Source organism: Stylophora pistillata, chromosome 3 (genome assembly GCF_964205215.1).
Source record: "Stylophora pistillata chromosome 3, jaStyPist1.2, whole genome shotgun sequence".
Classification (NCBI taxonomy): Eukaryota; Metazoa; Cnidaria; class Anthozoa; order Scleractinia; family Pocilloporidae; genus Stylophora; species Stylophora pistillata.
Genome location: NC_142521.1, coordinates 31613437 through 31636045, shown reverse-complemented (window position 1 = coordinate 31636045; position 22609 = coordinate 31613437). Strand labels below are relative to the sequence as shown.

Sequence of the window (22609 nt, the reverse complement as noted above, 5' to 3'; positions counted from 1 at the left end):
TTTAAATTCCTTCAGACAATGTAAAACGGTAATTCTGAAGGTGTTTCGTTGAAACCAATTCAGCAAGATCGAAGCGTATGTTTACCCCACAAAAAACTCAAGTTATATGAACATTGCGCCAAAACTCGAAAGATAATTAGAACAGGAATATGATATCCTATTATTCTACTAGCAATTAAGGTTTTAGGAGTCAGAAGTGCGCGCAAAACTCCGAGAGACAGTTAAGATTTCTTTTATTACGAAAGTTGTCCTTCGTTCAGAGCGTCGAAATCTTGTTATCTTTACTTCTTTACTACGTCTCAAATTTAAGTATATAGAGATGAAAAATACCAGTTTTGCATATAAATAAATTTAATGTTTTCATTCAGCAAAGTTCTTCCTTAATGACGCAAAAGAGACGAGAAAAACAACTTACAAACTTTATGACCCTTCCACTGCAATCTTGTCCGCCATCTTGGAAAGGCTTTGTTGCTATAGCAGCAAGAACATTCTCTCGGTTCTATTTTTCCGAAGTCTAGGCCGCGCTTTCAAATATGGCGGACACATCGAGCTGCTAGTTAAGTATTAAAAACGTTGGATACACCACTTTACCATCGTTCAGACGACGGCTTTTCTATTCTAAAACCAGAAGGCTATTGTAAGAAACTAGCAATCAATCGGGGATTTTAGATTCCATTTCAAATGGCCTCATGAGACACCAATAATTGAGTAAATTGCCGTTCATCGAAAAAAGAATGACAATTTCACACTAGCTAACGGCATTTTCCCGGATTCCCCGATTAAGCTCAAAAACACAGAACATAGAAGGCCATTCCTGAATGCTTTAACCGTAATCTGATGCCGTAAAAAGTGGTGTAAACTTGAACCAAAGAGAACGGAGACAAATGGCGCCAAATTAAAGCACTGAAGAACGGTTGCGTCACGTGACCCACAGAAACGTTTTCTTTCCCCATGGATTAGTAAGCTTTTTATAAAAGAAAGATCAACGAATGCTTAAATATTATTTTCCAATTTTTTCCTAATTTTTAGCCTTTTTTAATTCTGCCCCATTCCTTAATTCACGTGAGCAGCTGTCTTATTTCAATGGGCAATGTATTATTCATGTCGGTCCTTGTTTCAGGAGTGAAAACAAATTAACTCTCAGTTCCGTCGTATTGTCAGCCCGTGGTGGGTGTGCTGCCACTGTAGAGCGGAGAAAAAGTCTTGTCTAGGTCATTGGCGTACAGTTCATTCGAACACCTCACACAAACACAAAGTTTCCCACATCCAAAGAATCTGGTTTGAGCGGTTAGCTGAGATGTTGAGGTCTGTATCATTTTGCTGTTTTTCAATCTACACTTGCACTTGGTAGCAAATTGCGTAAAAATTCCAATTTTCTATCGCATCCACGCAGGTTCCATTTTCTCATTTTGTTACTGTGGAATGAATCACTAGAAAAGTTAAATTTCAAATTAATCGCGCTTGCATAGCAATCGACAGAAGTTCCAATCTGCAGTTTCGTACTTCAGCTAGGAACACTGTTGGTCGTAAAATGTTCAGGGTTTGCATTAATATAAACTGGTTGAGATTATATTTTTCTTGCACGAGACGATAACCAGACAAGTTTAACGCCAAAGTAGAACTGCAAAACAAAAAAAATTAAGTCCAGCTGAGATGTTAAATGAGGATAGATGAGCTTCAAAACTTTTAAATCCTATTTTGTTTCCTCTTTCCCTTTTTTCCGTGATCAGAAACCGATATTGGTGACTAATGTTTAGAAAACTCTTGGCGAAAGTCAATCGGGCCAATACGTAATTGTTCGTCGAAAAGCTTTTCAAATGAATTACTTCAGACAATCGAAGCAATTTTTCGTCGCTACCGTTTTTTTTAATGTTAAGCACCCTCTTTATATAAGATCTCGAAAAAAGAGTATTCTATTTGACATCCTATATGTCTTTTACGTGAGTCATCATATTCGATCCCAACACGAAAGGCAGGCGACAATTACTGCGAGTAACAATAAATGCGTTGTATAAATTACACCGTAATCCTGAAGAGTAGGAGTGGGTCATTATATTTTAGAACCGCTTTCAAGGAAAAACTCCTTGCTAGTTCTCGAACGTATTGAAAATGAATAATCTATTTTTGGGCTTTAGTTTGCCAACTATGGTTGAATTTGATGGACTGGTCTGTGTTGGATGTGAGTCGACTTTAGAGTGAAAAAAACACTTTGGCAAGTTGTCAAAACCAGTGGTTAAAAAATAATACTGGCACGGCTATACTGATTACCTGAATTCGTTTTACTTCAACATTTGCATCAACCCCCCCCCCCTCCCCTATACTTCTAAAACAGGGCCTCTTTGCTCTTCGGTCATCACTGCATTTTTGAGGGGGAGGGGGTGGAGGAGGAGTGCTGAGGTGTCGATTGCCAATTTCCGAATTAACATAAGCCTCTTTTCAAAGCGAGTCCTGGAGCTCATCTTTTTATGTGATAATAAGTTTTCATTCACATGCAAATTAATCTCATTTTCATAAGAATTGTTGAGCAACAGGCCTCGTTTCGAAAAAGAGACCAAAGGCAATTTGGAAATGGCCTATTTCTTCCCTCATTTTACTCGAAGACAATAGCCTGTTGTAGGTCCATTACCGTTGCAGTGCTGGCAGAAAATCAGTGCTAACAAGCGTGGATGAGCTCGAATGTCGCCAGCCATCATCTTTTTACTTCCTACCTTCCTCCCTTAGTAATAAAAACAGTTGCCGTTTTAATGTTGGAATAATAGATAAATGATTTTTCCATCGATAAGGAGGATCAAGAAATAAGAGAACCGTGACTGACACAACTGAAGAACTTGCTTTGAGAAAATGCTCAGCCTCGCTTTGGTAAGCACCTCACATATCATTTAAATGAAATTGAGATGAAATGTTATGATTTAAAGCAAAATTGATCTCGTGTATGTGATATCTCTTAGGAGTCCTTTTCATGTATTCATCCAATGCAAAATTATTTTTCCTCAGCTTGTTCAAAGTCTGGCAGCCTCCCTTCATTTGGTGTTAAGCAAAGGTAATACTTACGTTGATAAATCAGCTTCGGGTTGTTTTAGAGCAATCTTCAATTGGGAGTCCAAAGTACACCAGGATTGTATTGGTTTTATCTTTGTTCACTATCTGATTGGTGTAGAAAACTTGCGCCACTCTTTCGGCCAATCAGATGCAAGAACTATCACCGGTCACCATTTGGTCCCTTGCGTTTTCCCGCGCTTTTGGCAGATTGCTTGTTTTTACTTTGAGTTCTTATTGACTTCTGGTGACATTTTCCTTCCTTCTGGTTGGCTGTTGTGATTCCTTTCGTTTCATTTCAACAACATTCAGTTGAAAAGCGCTCTGTGTCAAGATTAAGTAGACATGTAGATGAAAAGTTTGATATGTCCGTTTCTGAGTTACTTAATATTAAGTCGCCACTGCAACCTCGTTTCCAGGGCCTTTCCTCTAACCTAGGGGTGGAGGTTAGTTTCTTACAGTTTAAGGAATACACTGGAAACAAAAAAATAATAAAAAAAAAAACCTCCAGGTATTTCTTGCACCCTTGAGTTAATTCTAATTTCTGAACTTTCCTCGTATTGCATCCGCCCCACCCCCAAGTAAAGGAAAAGGCCTTGGGAACGAGGTTGCCGTCATTGTCAATTGCAATTCATATTGTTGCGAATTTAAAACATGTCTTTAAAAATCAAAACACCCTGAATAAGGTTTAAAATCCAATAGCTTGCATTTTAAGGCAAGGTTCGCGAAGGTCATGTGGGGCACCTCATTTTCCCCTTAAAAAATCCCAAATATCTTGTCTTTTGATCACATTTACGAGTCATTCATCATTTTTAGTTTTTTTTTTTTTTTTTTTTTACTTTTTTTTTTTTCAAGCAATTGCAATTTGCTTATGTACCAATAAGGCCATGGCAATTACCTTAAGTTCTCAGCACGCGTTATTGGAAGTGGAAAATGTACTAATTCTGAACTGCTGACAAAAGAAAATTGTAATTGCAGTAAATTGATGTGTAGACCTCCTGTTCACCCACATAAATTTTCTCGTATTTCCTACCTTGCTATATAGAAATCCGACTTGGTGTGTTAATGCCAATGACGGGCCGATGGCCAATCGGAACACGCACAGCTGCAGCCGTCCCCATGGCAATATCTGCCATCATGAACGATTCCAGCCTTTTACCTGGATACAACATCTCGTTCAGGATTGAAGATAGCTCGTGTGAACCTGAGCAGGGCTTGCGAGGAATTGTGGGATTTCAATCAGTTGATGTCTTCATTGGACCTGCGTGCTCCGTCGTCGCTGAACCAGTGGCTCTCCTCGCTAAGATATGGAAGAAACCCATCATAACATACGCCGCTTCCTCCAATAAATTCATCGACAAAAACATTTACAGCACCCTCGCCACCATTACAGCTTATGCGAGACGAAGCGAGAGATATACACCGGCGTTTGTTTTTCAGATTCTCAAGGCGTTCAAATGGACAATTTTTGCCATTTTGAGTTCGTCTGAGGTCGAATGGCAGACCATGGCTGGTAAAATACGAAGTGTGGTAGAAAGTCATTCAATAAAGGTTTCGTTGTTCGAAACCTATGACAATAAGAACCCAGAGTTTGAAACACTTTTGACGAAAGGGAAAAATGTGACACGAGGTAAGTTTGTGAATTAGAATGAACTCAAGGATGCAAGAAACACCTAGAAGGGATTTTTTTTTATTTCAAGGTATTCCTCAAACTGCAAGAAACTAACCTTTTTGCTAGGTTGTTTTATATTCCTTTTGCAACACCAGCTGCCATTTGCCTTAAAATTGAGAGGATGTTCAAAGAAAACCAAAGTATCGTTGTATCTAGTGTTTGCTGTTTGAAACAGACCTGACACTACCCATATTGAACGACCGTCCAACCCCTTTTAAGTTCCATCTGAACTGCATAGTCCTTTTTCCTTTAAACATTGAGCAAAATGTAACAAAGAGATCACATTACTTGAGAAAAGCCTTCCAATCTTTACATTAAAACTCAGAAAATAGACCTTAAACACCTGACATATTTCGAGGGCGTTTATTGTGCCTCGACCAATCACACTGGAGATCAGGATACACGAGAAAATAAAAAAAAAACACACAAACTGTTTTTGTCTGTGCTCACAAATCCTTTTTATCAGCTCTGGTGGGGTTGATCTTCTCATCACAACGAAAATCCAGGAATATTGCATTTCTACACAATTTTTTGAGTTGCAATCTCCTTTTTCGTTTTTTTTGCCTTATCATGTATATAATTTGCGAATTCCTCCAATTTAAGTTTTCGCTATTGATTTTTTTATTCGTTTGTTTTTGTCTCCTCCTGACAGTTTTTCTTATTCTATGTTACATAAACGAGGTCGTATCCATCATGGAAACCGCTAAACGCTTAGGTATGACGAATGGGGAATACGCCTTCATAACGTTAGACCTGAATACAGACGTATTTTACAAAAACGGTCAGTGGACTGGAAACGAAGGAAAGGACTCAAGTTTTTCGAATATATTGAACGGCATTATTGATCTCAGTGTTTATCGGCCTGAGCTATCCATGGAGTTCAAACAGAAATATAGGGACATGGGAAATAAACTAGAAGCTTCCATCAAAGAAAAGCTATATAGCGAGGTAATCTATATTCTCTGCACTTTTCACCGAAACAATTCTGGACTGCAGACAGACTCAGCGTTAGAACACTATGATTGACTGTCTGACTAACTGACTAGCAGCCCTTCTGGCCGGCTGACCAAATGACTGACTAGCAGCCGTCCTGCCCGGCTGACCAAATGACTGACTAGCAGCCCTCCTGCCCGGCTGACCAAATGACTGACTAGCAGCCCTCCTGGCCGGCTGACCAAATGACTGACTAGCAGCCCTCCTGCCCGGCTGACCAAATGACTGACTAGCAGCCCTCCTGGCCGGCTGACCAAATGACTGACTAGCAGCCCTCCTGCCCGGCTGACCAAATGACTGACTAGCAGCCCTCCTGGCCGGCTGACCAAATGACTGACTAGCAGCCCTCCTGGCCGGCTGACCAAATGACTGACTAGCAGCCCTCCTGGCCGGCTGACCAAATGACTGACTAGCAGCCCTCCTGGCTGGCTGACCAAATGACTGACTAACAGCCCTCCTGGCCGGCTGACCAAATGACTGACCAGCTGAGGAACCACTTATTATCTAGCTGACTAACTAAGAGACCTTACTGACTGACTGGTTAAGAGACGGACAGATGGACCGCCAGCTGAATGACTAACTGATGGATTGACTGACTGCCTCACAGACTGACCGGTAGATTGACAGACTGACCGATTGACTGACTGTCTGTCTGACTAAATGATTAAATGACTGACTATCTTACTGACTGACTGATTCGATGACTCTCTGACTCCGGCTCTGACTTTCTGACTGTCTGGCTGACTGACTGTTGGACTGTACATGTTTGACTGACTGGCTCACCAACAAACTGGCAAGACCATTTACATGTAGTCCGACCGACGGGTGGACAGACAGTCAAAAGCAATAAAAGACTCACCTCTCTTTATATGTTTTTTTGACACATTGGTTTCCAGCCCTCTTGGTACGCATCCTTCGTACATGATTCCGTCCATCTTTACTCTCTGGCTGTAAATGACACTATATCATGTGGGTATGACATCACCAACACTTCAGAAGTTCTTTTGCGCATGTTCAACAGACGTTTCCAAGGTAAGCCCATCTCTTACCACACTCACACATTAAGTTCTCATGATATCACTCCTTTATATAAATTAATAAAATGTACTTCTGAACCAAAGAGAGTCGCGGCAAACTTCCACGATTACAGCAGTTAGGAGGTCGCTAATGAAATTGCTGGAAAATTCTATGTAGTTGAAGAAACCTGGAAAAAAAATATAAAGTGTCCTAACAATCAACTCTAATATTCGACACTAATTTTACAAAAGGTAGTCTTAACGCCATTAGTAACTTTGCAAAGTAACAAAGCTAACTAATCATCATCATGTGTTCTCCGTTCTCCAATAATTATAATTAGCTTCTCTTGTTCTAGCTCCTAATATTTTTAATTCATATAAATTTATTATTAAACAATTTTTAATATAAGAGAAAAATCGAGTCCCATCTGGAAACTCGATTTTTCTCTTAAATTCATTATTTGATTCTTTATTTTACCCTTTGCTCTATGGTTCATATTTTGATTAAGTTTCAAACTTTTACGTTCGGCAATTCAGGAGAATCGGGTTACGTTTTTATGGAAAATGGAACTCGAATACCAGAGTTTGTCATCGGTAATTTTCGGAATGGCTCGTACAAGTTCGTCGGTGACAAAACCAGTCTACTGTATAATGGCACAGGGTCAGTGTATCATGAAATACGGCTTCGTTATGAGTCCGATATCAGATGGCCGGGTGGATCAAGAAGAGTCCCTGTTAGTAATCCAGTCTGTGGTTTCACCGGAAAAGATTGTAACCAGGGAAAGGAGGAAGCAGGTGAGAAACTGCTTATCTTCTCTGGAAAATGTCTTCTATATTACGTGCCTTGCCGGGAAAAAAATGAGTGAGGTCAAGATGGTTAGATATTGGCCTAATTTTTTTCTTTTTTTTTTTTTTTGCATTTTCATGGCCAGAACGATGTCGAGGTCCATAAAAATGCAAAAAAAGGAACCAGGCTAATATCCAGCTATATCTTGACCGAACAAGCTTGGTTAATAAAGGATTTATAGCACTGAATTTATTAAGAATTAAGAATGACTTGTTTATTTCGAAAGCCCGAAAAGAAAGCCAAACGTGTTTGTAGCAAAACAAACTCAGGAGAGACGTTTATGTTTTCTTTGTTTTGACTATCTTCTGCCACTTCTGCGTCTTTATTGCTGATGTTGTCGAAGAATTACGAATTTAGTGTTAATTTGATCTTTTTTCATGCACGGGATCAAAGCGGGCAATCCCGAGCGGGCATGATGGACCCATCATGCCTGCTCGGGTAGCCAATGATAACACAGGATTCGATTCATTTTGTTCACAAGTGGTGCTAGCGATGTAATGAATACAATTAAGAAACAACATCTAACTTCTTTCCATTTGCTATTTCTTAATGTGACGATAAGTTTTCGCGCCCAAACTGGACTTTTGCGGACGGCACAACAATAACGGGGAAACTAGCTTGTAGAGCGACTCGGCAGCGAGAACGGGAACTCGTCACGATTCTCTGGTACGGGCGACCTCTTCTGGTGAACTTCTACGGACGTCAAGGACGAGACAATAGTTTGGTTCCACAGTAAACTTTTATTCTAGATCAGGCCAACAACTGACATGACCTCTAGCGTACTCAAGTTGGTAATCGGAAAACCTTAAAAAAGTACCCAGCTAAACATTGAACTGGTGTGAGGTTCTATTGTCCTCTAAATTAACAATGCTTGAACAAGACTATAAAAGAACGGAAAACGTCTCTTTGAAGCTAAATGATTTACACTTGAATATTCATATGTCAAAGGATAAAGCGCTGGACTGTTGTGCGGGAGGTCGAGGGTTCGAGCCCCGGCCGGACCAACACTCAGGGTCTTAAAATAATTGAGAAGAATTTGCTATCTTTCTATAATATCAAGAAATGGTTAGATATTCTAGTCTTCTCGGATAGGGAAGAATAGATGGAGGTCCCGTCTCCTTTAGGGTTAGGGGCAGGAGACGTTAATTTCCCACGCACGAGATTACTGTGTGATTGATGTCCTCCCCTGGGGTGGGATGGGCGGGTTTACTGGGCCCGCAGTAATTGACGCAAGCTGTTGCGGTGTCCCTGCCGGTCGGCGAAGCTATTAAATTAAATTAACTTAAATTAAACTAACTTTAGGCCATTAAAAATAAGAAACTTAGGTGAGAATTCACAGCTTTGGTGTTAAAAATATACCGATGGTAATTACAACAGAGCAGCTTACAAAATAAAATGAAAAATACGATCAAGTTTCTGCTTATCTAAGCAAGGATGGTGTTTGATCGTAAGAAAGGAAATTGAAGTTACGAATATAAACTCAGCTGCCAACTACCACGAGAACTAATTTTCCCAGAAAGACCATTAACACTTATATTTGCCTAAAAATTTCACTAGAATTGAACAAACAAAGTACAGATAGGCAGCTGCACAAAGAAGAAAAAGTAACAATGCAAAATCTATTTCCAAAAATTACTGTGGCTTTTAATTTATCTTGTTAAAACATCACAACGAAAGAAACTCGTATGAATTGAAAACGGCTAGAATAACGAAAGCGATGAGTAAATTTGCTTAAACAACCACACAGAAAAATCACTAAATTTCCCCGTAACATTAAGAATTTAGATCCTTCATTCACCAAAAGTGTCGTTCGAAGTTATGAGTTATATGTTGTTATTTTCAGACCATCTCATCAGTACTGTCCTTGGAGTATTGGGAGGATTTCTTCTGTTAATATCAATCCTAATTGTCTTGATATTTGCCAAAAGACGAATGGATGAACGAGAAAATGTTTGCAAAAAGTGGATCATCAGCTACAAGGATATTACTCCATCGAATGATAACGATGATCACTTCATCATGCGCTGCAGCTTCAATCAGGTAATTCTCGTTCTTGCATCTTACGAAGAAATTCTAGATGAGGATTTTTTTTTCTACTTTTACAGAGAAACTAAGTTTTACTTTCAAATTCATTTATATTTATATGGGTCCTTTGCTCGAGTGTCATCCCCTTCTATTTGGGAAAAGGCTCCAGGCGATGTTTTTTGGAAATGACATCAAGTCATCAATTGAGACGAAATTTCGCTCTGACGAAGGGCTAACGCTCGAAAAGCAGCTTTCGAAACTCTTCACGGTGGCTAATTTACATTATCAACTCAGTTGATAAAACCCCAATTACCCTGTTACACCCACTGGTGCTGCATCACAGTTGATAAAACCCCAATTACCCTGTTACTCCCACTGGTGCTGCATCACAGTTTCTTGAGAAACTTACCACCTTTGTTGATTTGAGATCCTCAGGACTGCAAGGCCTGGCTTAATTCATGCCTATGGAGAAGTTTATATAACCTACCTTTATACTTGTTCTTAATTACTTTAGCTCAACTGTCAAGGATCAACAACAAGCATTCTCCCCGCCTCTTCTTCTGCTCTGGGACTTGTGAATGGTAGTCTATACCACCAAAGAAAGATCTCTAAAGGAATTTTTCGGGTAAGGTGATTTTTTATTAGCCAGATTATTCCTATTTCACCCTGATTGACTGAACTGAAACAGCATCAGTGAGACGCTTTCTTTTACGATGACGATGACGGCAGTGACGACCATAACGCCAAGGAAGACACCAAAGGAAAATTATGGCGATGATGAACACGGTTACACGAGGACTGGCGAGGAACCGAGAATAACAAGTTATGACATGCGCACAAAGAAGACTGACAAGGAGCGACGAGAACGGACGATGAAAACATATAACAGCCAAGACGAGGACTGGTACGGACTAAACAATACCACAGCGATCGCCAGGACGGACAAGAATGTTGAAGATGAAAGCGACAATGAAAACTATGATGGCAGTAATGGTCATGATGGAAGGTGAAAATGAGAAGGAGGAGGATTAGAGAATTTTCACTTGCTGGTGTTTGTTACCGTACTGAATCGAAGACTATAAAGATAACTTGTCTCTGGTTGTTGCATTAATTTTGGGGAAAACTGGGTCCATTTTAGTTCTAAATGGTCGCCGAACCCATCAGAAGCCTGAAGCGAATAGTTTTACTAAGACTGAGCTTATCTGTTTAAAGGGCAAGGTGGTGTCGATAAAGCTAGCTTGTGGAGGAACATCTCATCTCACAGAAAGCATGAAAGCAGAAATACGACAGGTAAGCAATGAGGCCATGTACTGCTTTGTTCTTTGTACTGGCTTGCTTTCACTTACGAACAGAATCGTCTTCTCAAGGAATTCAACATCTAATAGGCAAATATTCACTTGGTGGGGTGGTGAACGGTGGTTGGTACACAACCACCACAAACAACACAGAAACCCTTATACCGAAAATGGTCGGAAATTAAACTCTTGAAACGGGATTCTGTCTCTTCGGCTGATCGGAGGTCAATAGAACTTGCTAATCAGTTCGAAATAACGCATGCGCGAAAATCACTATTCGTCTATGTGGTATATATATATACTAAAATTTTTCTCCCTTTTCTGCGTAGGCTTGTGAGGTTCGCCACATCAACCTTAACCCATACATAGGCTTCTGTGCTGAGTTCCCGGATATTTATATTGTATCTGAACATTGTGCTAAAGGCAGCTTGCAGGTAAAAAAGGGCTGTTTACCCCATAGACGTAAGAAAAAAAACTGTTATTACATAACCATATTATCGTTAGAACTTTCACCAACAAAAAAGACATATTGTCGGGATATGCCGGAGCAACTTTACTGAGTGAAAGGCTGCAAGAGTCTTGAATCTTAAAAAGCTTCTTCTTTAAAGTGACACTGCTTTATTGCTACATAGTTTTCGACATTTTTCAATCTGTTTCTCTATTTATCTGCCATTACCGTAAAAGCAACGTGCTTATATAGTTATAATTGTATTTTCTTACCTTGGGCGTTGTCACTACACCTGCGCCCTATCCAAGATAGTGACACTTATAGCTGTTTGACAAACAATCTGAACGTTAATAGGCTTGAAATCAGAGAAAGCCTCTGTAATCAGAAAACACACAGATCGATGTGAAGCCTACGTTGATTAAAAGGCCAAAAGTTTTAAGCAAATAAAGGACTTGAAACAGTGACGATTATAAAGACAAAAATTCGAGAAAGGCTCAAGAATTTGAAGATAACATTCGTACAGAAGTAAGTCGGGAAAATTGACCTCCTTGTATATATTATCATTTTAAAGGACATTTTACTTAGAGATGATTTTAAGCTGGATTGGACGTTTCGGATGTCGTTTGCCTTAGACATTGCACGAGTAAGTTTGTTTGTTTTGTTTTTTTGGTGGTTCAAAAGTTAGAATATGATAATGATATGCCGGATGTTGGGTCTATTTTCATGCTGAGGGACTCTTCCTCAGAAGAGAATTCATCTTGGAGAAATACTCTTTTCAGTCCCCACTCAGAATATCTCTAATGACTAAGTCTGAATTGCCTACTGAAGTTGTTCGTTAACCGGTTCATAGCTTGAGGGTCACTATGAGGGGACGAATGACGAGTTGGACTGTAATATCATATGACATTGATATGTGACAATCGTTCATCCCTACTGCTAGGAAAAGAAATAGTGGCAGCTGCTTCCCTGTCAATTCGCTCTCTACTATGTGGATCTGGTATGGAAATAGGGTCCGAGATTTTTACTCAGGTTTTAAGCGGGCCAAGAATATTTCAATATTGAACATTTTGGGAGTATCACTCATAGTAAATACGGATCCATCCAGTGGTTGTCTTGTCGTATGCGCGACCCGAGACATGTATCAGTCTCGTGACCAGAGCCAGACCACAAGCGTGGACCCAAATCTTAATTAAAGTTAAGGCGTTATTATGTAAAGGCTCTTAAGAGTATAGAATAAGACTGCCTGTCTATATCAGACCCCATAAATATTTTTTGTTCGAAAAAAATCAGTATTTACGTCGTTTTCTACAATTGTCAGGGAATGGAAGAATTGCACAAGACGTCGATCGGTTGTCATAGCAACTTAAAGTCCACCAACGTATTGGTTGACAGCTATTGGATTTGTAAGGTGGCCGACTACGGTCTACAAACCTTTCGTGAAAACAGGTTACACTCAGAGGAGACCTTACTAACACAAACTGGTAATAATAATTATAATAACCACAGATTAATGTATGGCTGTAGGAAGGAAAAAGTAGAATTAATTTTCACCTTTAAGGGTAACACGTTCAGCAAAAAATTGTTTTGTTTTACTTGAAGCGCTTTTTTGATTGAGAGTCGTAAAACCCGAAAATTGCCACCTCCCCCGCCCCCCTTAAAAAAAATTACAAGAACCAATCAGAGGAAATAGGACTGACTATCCGACGAAGCCATTCAACTCAGTGCAAACACACGTGACTCACTCCTGGGCGGGAGAATGCTCGTGATCGAGTCACGATATGACTGCTGTCAGGTTTGTATTTGATTAGTCATAGACATCAAGTATATAGCTCCAGATTTCTAGAACGAAAACTGAGCGCAGCAATTCAAACTCCAAAAAAAACAAAAAACAAAAAAAACTCACAATTACTTGAGAATCGTTCAATGGTATGGCAACGTTTACACTTTTCCACGAGCTCAGCACACCTGCTTATTACAATCGTTCTTATCTCTTGATTTTAAGCGTGTTACGTTGATTTGTCTTGTCGCATTTGGGAAGAAAATCAAACATGTTTACACAAATCTTAAAAATCATTTGTTGTACACAGCTCTTTTTTGGACTGCACCGGAGTGTCTACGCACAAACACTGGCAATACACCCCTTGGAGACGTGTACAGTTATGGCATCATTTTACAAGAAATCGCACTGAGAGGAAAAGCCATTTTCCACATCTCTTCTTGGCCCAAAGGGTCAGTATGTTGGAAACGTTTTTTAAAAAAGTTGTTTTCCTCTTTAACCTTAGTCTCCTGTTTCCTCAAAATTTCTAATGCCATCTGTCCCATCTCAAAGATCCTCACCACAATTTCTTTTTCTCCGCTGCTTTGCAATAAAGAAATCTTGTACTATGTAAGGAAGGACATCGCGCCTCATTGTCGGCCCCAAGTCCCTCCAGACAGCGCCCCAGGTTCATACATGGACCTTATGAAGATGTGCTGGGATGAGCGGCCTGAAAGAAGACCCACCTTTTGTGGTGTCCTAAAAATTCTTAAGAGAATCAACAATGGAAAGTGAGTATTTTTATCAAAATTCTTCCATTTTCTATAACATTGGTTACGTCGTCAAGAAATCGTTGTCTGTTTAACCGATAGATTACATGTTGCTGTACTTCTGTTTAGTAATCGGGATCACAATTGACAAGAACAAAAAGTGGCACACAAGGCATAGCTGAGTTGAGCACTATAAAATTTCCCTCCGATGAAATTCCCAATCATCTAGGCTTTTATTACATATTACCAATCGTGAATCGTTCTCTTTATTTCCTTTACTCTTCCATAATTGCTAGGACAACCAGCGTCGTCGACAATATGTTGTCCATGATGAAAAAGTACACAAACAACTTGGAGACTATTGTAAATGAACGGACAAAACAACTACAGAGTAAGAAAACCAAAACAGATGAACTTCTACATAAGATGCTTCCAAGGTATGACAATAATTACATAAATAGTCAGACTAGAGAAGACAAAATGGTGGTCTTACCTGAACGCGAAACTCTACTTAGTAGTCTCTCACCAGTCAAATAAACTTTTTTCTTGCAGCTGAGACCGCCGTTTTATCGCTCTCTTTCTCCATTATTAACAATTTAACTGAAGAATACCCAAAATATTACCTTTAAGCATAACAATTTGTGTGCTCAACTCCCCGGCTTCAACGAGTGCAAGTCCAACCTCAGGCTTTCGTACTTCGTGGTATAAAACGCAGTTCCATTTACCATCACTTACTGAACAATGTAACTGTCTAACTTAGGAGCATTGCAGATCATCTCAAAGCAGGACTTGAAGTGAAAGCTGAACATTACGATAACGTCACCATATTTTACAGTGATATAGTCGAGTTCTCTAACATTACATCACACAGTTCCCCAACTGAGGTTTGTTTACAATCATTTTCTTTTGTATCTTTTTGTTTGTCTTATCCATGGCCTCAGAACCTGGTGGCTAATTTTTGCAGGCTCTCGGTTTTCTGGTGTAACTTCATTATGAAAGCAGCAGCTTTCTCCGCAAGTCCGTGGGATATCATTTTTAGCAATTTAGCATACTTTGGATACCGAAGGAATCTCAATTTCGTTGTCAGTTGTAGTGCTTAGCTTTCGAATTAAGCTTTAGAGGACTTTTAACTTATTTACATAACCTCATACAACCACGAGGGGATTGTGAGAATTCGAGACACTTCTGCACCCGAGACGCACTCAAAGCATAATCATACAGCCGTACAGCCGTAAAGAAGCCGTACAATCATACAGACGTGCATAAGCCGTATAATCATACAGCCGTACATAAGCCGTACAGAACTCAAAGCATAATCAAACAAAATGCTCATTAAGAGGGAAACTATCCGTGACCAAGTCTTGCACATGCTGATTGGCAAGAAGGCCGTTTACACAAGTTTCCTGCAAGGCCTTCGCAGAGCGAAGTAAAAGAAATCCTATCCTGGATTAGTGAAGATGCACAATTCAAATTTGCTCCTAACATCACCAAGTTGCCGACTGATTTTGTCGGCGGCCGAGATACGGGCCGAAGGAGTACCGTCGCTTAGGACTCTTATACTTGATCCTCGGGTACGCTAACAGCTCGTACCTGTTGCCTAGTTGAGATCGATGATTTGATTGAGTTTTCTCTTGTAGGTGATAACTCTTCTTAACGACCTGCAATCTTTATATGACACAGTGATGACACGATATAATGTTTATAAGGTAACGCGGTTAAATTTCATGAGGATTGCTTCGAGAAAGGATCGAATGGAATTGCTCAAAGCGGTCTAGTTTGCCTCCAATGATATGTGTGCCTCTCTTATCCTTGTCCGTCTGTTTTTTATTTGTTTTTTTTTTGTTTTGTTCCTGTCGTTCTGTCTGTCTACCTATCTGCGTACATGTCTAAAGGAAAAAGGTTTTCCATGTGCATGTGCATGTGTCCCACACATGTGGGACACATGTGTAGGACAAAATGAAAAAAACTCTCGGCCCACGAGGACTCAGATGCAGCTACTCTACCACTGAGCCCAAGAGAATCAGATCTTCTCTATCTGACCATTACATTTTCCTATTTTTTTCTCCGTCCGTCTTTTCTTAAACTTTGATGAGCTTCTCCGCATTTCTTCCCACCTGTGTCTTTCAGTCCATTTCAGTCGTTTCTATCTAGACGTCTGGGTCATTCCAATTTTCTGACTGTCCGTCTGTCTGTCTGTCAGAACATCTGACCATTCGTTCTCCAGCTGATTACGCGCATGGCTTCCTTTCTCATCTGTCACTACGCTTATTTGCACAGGTGGAGACAAGCAGCGACTCGTGTATGGTTGTATCTGGGCTTCCGGAGAGGAATGGAAATAAACATGCTGGTGAAATAGCCAGTATGGCCTTACGTCTTGTTGTAAACCTAAAGACCTTCAAGATCAGTCATATGCAAGGAACAACGCTACAATTTAGAATTGGAATCCACATTGGTGAGCATATTATAAAACAAGAATGAATCAAGTTCCCCATCTATCTATGAAACAAGAAGAGGCAGTTCGTTTCGTAATGAGCATTGGACTCGGCAAAAAGCTTATGTCTCCCACGAGAAATCTGATCCGATACCTTCGGATTTCGTGCTACGAAGCAGTACCTCTCTTAGTAAAATCATTATCATTATTATTATGATTATTATTACTATAGTTATTATTACTAAGTAGTTGTAGTAGTAGTATCGTTATTGTTGTATCGTTATTAGTGAGTTCCTTCTCAGGAAAAGTTTCTCATCATTCCTCATCAGCTTTCTATCTGTGTTTCTTTTCCAGGCCCCTGTGTTGCAGGAGTGGTGGGTCTGAAGAAGCCTCGTTACGACATATTTGGCGAAACAGTTGACATTACAAGACAGATGGAGGAAACTGCAACTGGTATCGTAATGTCGATCATTTCTGTTCTTCATAATAAATGTGATTTACTGGCTAAAACGTTAAAAGCAACTTTGGTAGCTTTTGTAATGGGGCTTAATGTCATAAGTAAGTTATGAATATTAAGCGTGAATGTTCCTTTATATCTGCAGCTCACAGAATTCATGTGAGTTCCATGTGCAAGTCTGTTCTGGATGAGTTGGGAGGTTTTAGAATGGAAGACAGAGGCCTGAGTAACATCAAGGTTAGTGTTAGAATACCATTTCGAGATACTTTCCAAAAGTACCCGACCGAGGAAATTCTCTCTTGCTTTATCAATAGGCTATTCACCGGGGCCTGGTTCCTCGAAGAGCGGATAAGGCTGTCCAACAGATAAATCGCTATCCAGCGGATAAGGGTTACCAAAACCTACTGCACTATCCACCGGATATAGATTTATCCAGTGTATAGCGTTATCCATCCTTCGAAGAACCGAGGCCTGGTTGATGGTTTGAACGACGGCTCATTTACTTAGAGGGTCTCAGTGCAATTAACCGGTAGCCGCAAAACGGCCAAAATAATTTACCGTTAGATGTAAAAACTGCCAAATTTTAACCGATAGTTGTAAAAATAGTTAACCTTGAAAAAAAGGCTTGGTGACAACAATTAAATGATATTAACCATTAGTCGTAAAATGGCCAAATTTTTAACCGTTAGCCGTAAAAGCCATTACCCCAGTGAGACCCTCTTACTAATTGACTAACCGACTGGCTGACTATTGCTGGCTGGCTCTGAACGTCTGACTCGGACCTACTGAATAACCGTTACTGGGTGACAGTTGACTGACTGACTAACAGGCTGGCTGGCTGATAGATTCGTAGACGCAATAGCTGACCGACTGACCAACAAATTAAATGGTATAGGACTTGCAAGAATAAGTGGTTGTCTGGTCCTAAAATAATCGATATTATATTCTAATTCGCTACCCCGCTCAGACGAGTACAAAACATTTATCATTCAATAAGCAACCACAATTGAGGTGTGTCAACACGAGCCGTATGCGACTTTCTTTATCACGTCTTTATCAACAAAATGGATTGGAATGATACATCAATAGAATGAAAACTCGGAAATGTAAAAAGTATAGCACTGAAGAAAGAACAATCTAAACTGTGTTCGTATATACAAAAACTACTTCTAAGAAAAACTGATAACCCCTGGTCACTGGGTATTTACTTGTAGGGCGAAGGGACGGTCCTAAGACGCGAATGAATATAAATGACAACAATTCGAAAATATAGCCTGCCACTAATTAATGAAGCAATTGCAACAACATACCATGTAACACGCTAAAGAAAGGGTTACATAACCCAAGATAAATACATTGTAACTTAAAAAGGAGTACATGCACCGGCCTTCCCCGTACTTTTTACTGCGGGCTCAAATCTTAGGATTTTTTGGAACGTATTAGCGCGAATTAGCTGGTGTGACCTAATCTCGTACCCAGGTCTTCCACGGCCGAGCAGTTGTTCAGTGACAGTTACACGGTAGGATCTGAGTAACCCCACTATTTGGAAGGCAAAGAGAGTCTCGGATCACAAGAGATTCGTCTTTGATACACTGTTCCCTTGCTGCTCCAACGTCTACAGAACCAGTTTAGTTCAAGACGTTTGGAGCCTGGTACTTGTTTTCAATGAAAAGCGACCGCATATTCAGTGAGAAAGAATGAACAATCCTTATCTGTAAATGGGCCAATCGCAATCGCTGGTATATTCTTCGAAGCTGCCATTTAATTCGTCGATATTATCGACGTAAATATCAGTACAAAAATACGCACTGATAATATTCCCTTTTTCTCATACCTTATCAGAAATCCTGGTCAGAATTTATGAAAATTAACAGAGCACTTTCAACCAATTAAAGCAAAAACAAGAAAGTTCTTACGCTTCCAAGGCAACATGCGAACCCACTAGAATGGCAAATTGTGTTTAAGTTTCATTGAATACATAATACTGAGATTTAGAAACCTGAAACCACCACCTTTTGAAGCAATTGATTCCGACGCCATCGTGAAATAAAATTGACCTTTAATTATGTAGTTTCGAAATTCACACAAAGAAAGGTATAAACATACTTAGAGCAGGTACTTAGTCACTTCGCCAATACCTTTGATCAACTCACCGGCACCTTTGGCCAACAAGCCAACACCACTGGTCAACCAACCGACGCCACTAGTCAACTCGCTGACGACAACATGCGGACAACTTCGGTCAACTCGCCCAGACTAATTCTTTAAAGTCCCTATGACGCCTATTTTTAGCATCAAATCATAAAAGTAGAAACATAAAGAAGGTGTTTGGTAAAAATTGTGGGTGATTCTAGTGCTTCTTTTTTATTTTACGAGATGACAAAAGTCCGAATTGTTGAGAATTTGGGCTTCCGGTCTCTCTTTGACCGTGTTGAAGAGTACTGGTACCTAAATATTCGTGACGTCATGGTAGTAAGTCCAAGTCTATCAAAGAAGCAAAGTGGGCTTGGAATCTATTGCTTACGATCTTTTAAGCAAAAACTAAAATAGATAAAATGCCGTTTCGATGTGTAGTTTGGGGTTGTTAGAATACCGATCAGCGATCAAAGGCCAGAGGCTATGAAAAGGCGAAAGAGATGGATTCAGTTTGTGAGCACAGTACCCTAACTAGACACCGACTTCGAATTCACGGATACGTTCAATACCGTAATTATTTGCTTTTAAGTCCGATCCTTGCTCTAAGCTGGGACCCTAAACTTTTAGCTTTCAGAAGCTGTTAGATTTTTATGAAAAATAAGCCATAAGTGGACATCGACTTCGAATTCACTCGTATGTTCAATACTGCAAACATTTGCCTATAAGCCAATCCCGTCTATAAGCCGAGACCAAAACTTTTGTTGAAATATTGTAAAAAGGTCCACGTGAGTTGTTGACTGAGACGAATGGTGAGCTTAAAATATCAGCAAAACGAGCTGTATTAGAAGCATCCTGTATTAGATCAAACACTTCTGGAGTGATTTACGCCTTTTCGGTGCAGAGTAGTCAGGATAAAAAGCAATGCTGGGAAGCAAAGCCTCAGCTGATTTCTGTCAGATCCTGTTACTTGGCCATGGGAACAGATGTTTCTGATTGGCCAGTTGCGGATGTTGTAAAAAAAAAAAAAAAAAAAACAAGTTAAAGCAGTTACTCTTAAAGTCTCGCTTTTATTCATTCTTTACGGGAATGGTATCAGCGGATAAATTCTGCGGCTAAAGGTGAAGGAATTGTGCAGCGATCCAAAGTATAACGGGCTTGTGAAGAAATTCTAGAGCAGATGATAGAGAAATCATCTACAACATGCGAGAGTTCGAACGCACTCAACGGCACAGAAGATGATAACATTCACACGGATGAAATTGTCTGAACTAGCGGACGATAGGATGGCCTTGAGGCCGACAGCAGAGAAGACGACGAATTATATTAACACTCATTCTTGAAGTTATAACTAAACAAAACGGCTCCATTCAAATAAAAGTATTGGGTAACTATAATTTTGCATAAGACTAGTAACTTGTGTGTTGATGATCGCGCGGCTCTTAGCCGAATATACATTAGATTTACTGTATTCTCTCGTGAGAATTTTGTTTTCTAAAGAAATACTCGGCCGTAAGCCGAACCCCCACTCTTGTTAGTTCTCAGTATATTTTCGTGCAAAGCAAAAATCGCTCAGCTTATAGGAAAATAAATATGATATAATCCAAGCCGGAGGAATTCTCAACCGATCGGCCCTCTCATATCTTCCAGTACAGCCGACGATTTGAGAGAATTCTTACATTCTTTGCTCTTTCGACAACAATGGCCTTTTTTAAAATTTAACATAAACTCTGTGCATCAGTTACCACAATAACACCTAGTAACATTCGTAACATAAATTAGAAGACTGATTACAGTTTGTGAATTCCCGCTCGAAAGATCTAAGACGATGAGCTGATTACAAAATTGATGTTTTTGTTTATGCCCAACCATATCAAACAAATTGCATAAAAACTTTGTAAGTCTTACCTAAGAGAAATAAGAGCGATATTAATGTAAGATTCGAGAACCCGGCTTGAGAAGACGACGGTGTCCAACTTAAACTTGCGGTCACTAAAGTCGGCACTTTCGTACCTAAATTCGAGACCTTTCAAACGACTTGTTAACATTCTGTCCCTTTTCTATTTTATGGCTCGTTTGAATTTGGCCCTTGTATGTTGTCCTCCCTGTCCTCCATCTCACCACTTTGAGTTGCAATTTCGGATTCAATCGCCACTTATTCCGGAATATAATTAAAGTTTGAGTCATCAGAGAAGAAACTTTCGTCAGAAAACATGAAATATCGGACATAATGACACTAAACTATCACCGAAATAGCCAGGGAAATCACTAATTCCAAAGCCCACTTGCTTGTATGATAAGAACACATGCTTACTACTATGACGTAACGACGCCCAGTCCCCTCTTTGCTCGGCCAGACATTTTATCTACGGATTATGGAGCTTGATAAAAAAATTCAGAAAACGGTAAAATATCGCTAATGTTGCTAAAACATGTTCTAGAGCCATTATATTTTGGTGTAAAGTAATAAAAACATAAGTGTCATGGGGACTTTAAAGTGTCAGCGAGTTGACGTGTGTGTGCAGAGACCGGTAACCTTGGAGCATATATCAGAACAGATGGATCGATATGGTCTTAATTCAGCCGCTCTCCGTTACGTTTCTTCGCGCAGATCGAATCACCGTCAATTTTCACTCGATGACAGTTGCGTCAAGATAGCATCGAAAAAACTTTGTTCTCTGGCGGCTATTTTTTTCTTTGTTCATTGCATACACATACATGTTTCAGTACGAGAGAAGCTGGGTTAGAATGAATGCTAGAAAAAGGTCGTTTGGGAAAGCTTGTAGCATCAGTTTTAGCTTGACTGTTTAGACGTGTAAGACTAAGGAAGCTGTTGTAAAATCTTTCAAAAAATTATTTATTCATGAACACTGACTAATCATTCACATCGTGGGGCTACCCGTTGGGCCTAATTTTGCTAGTGTCCAGGCCGACCGCGTCGTAACGAACTTTTGACTGCACAGGATTTGACAGACGCGCATTCGCGCATTCTAATGGCGTTGAAATGGCGGTCAATTTGAGATTTTCGCTGGGCTGGCTGCTCGACAACCCAACTTTTGTGGGATTTGCTTTGGTGAACTTGTAGGGAAACTATTTGGCCTTCGTGCTACCAAGTTTCGATTCAAGGGGAAGTATTTAAGTGTGTTTTTCGAACGATTTGGCGAGCGTGTGTGAGACAGAGCTTTCTGACCCTCCCTTTTATTTGGTAGTGCTAGGACTTTAAGCTGAAACACAGGAAAACGGCCTCAAATCGCGACAAGAACAGCACAGACTACACTTTATGAAGGTAAGACTTTATTTCTTTCATTATTTCACACAACTTTATATTTACGGAGCTCAAAAGCAAGTCCAACTAAACCACTATACAAACTCTACAATCTACAATAATCCACTGTGAAAGAGCCTGTGACAGAGCCTGGGCCGCCTGTGTTCTAAGTCACAGGTATCAGATTTGGCGGAAAACTCATAGTTTTTCAGTCAACATGGCGTTCGAGCTGCCATCCTTTGGTTTGCTTGGGCTTCCTACAATTGGAAAGCAACGTTCAGTTTTGGACGGCTGTAAGCCTGTCTTTGCTTTGCCTAGCAAGACAATTTTCGGGAGCAGAGCGCCCAAAGAAATTGTCTGCGAACCTTGTTTCGTTTCGTTTCGTTTCGCAAAATACCATAAGCCGGCCGTTATTGCTATTTTGCGAAACAAGGCATCTAGCGAGAACAGTTTTGGTAGAGAGGG

General features: G+C 40.0%; 1 pseudogene across 1 annotated transcript; it reads left to right on the top strand.

Moving 5' to 3' along the window:
- Nucleotides 1–1157: 1157 nt before the first annotated feature.
- Nucleotides 1158–17404, top strand: LOC148735640 (atrial natriuretic peptide receptor 1-like; annotated as a pseudogene). Its single transcript, XR_015998807.1, has 22 exons — nt 1158–1305; nt 2784–2859; nt 2995–3040; nt 4082–4666; nt 5361–5656; nt 6598–6733; nt 7255–7512; nt 9408–9604; nt 10104–10214; nt 10802–10879; nt 11214–11318; nt 11904–11975; nt 12651–12813; nt 13420–13561; nt 13705–13879; nt 14155–14295; nt 14619–14742; nt 15496–15564; nt 16136–16310; nt 16644–16742; nt 16892–16983; nt 17061–17404. The product of XR_015998807.1 is annotated as an atrial natriuretic peptide receptor 1-like (transcript).
- The last annotated feature ends 5205 nt before the right edge of the window (nt 17405–22609 follow it).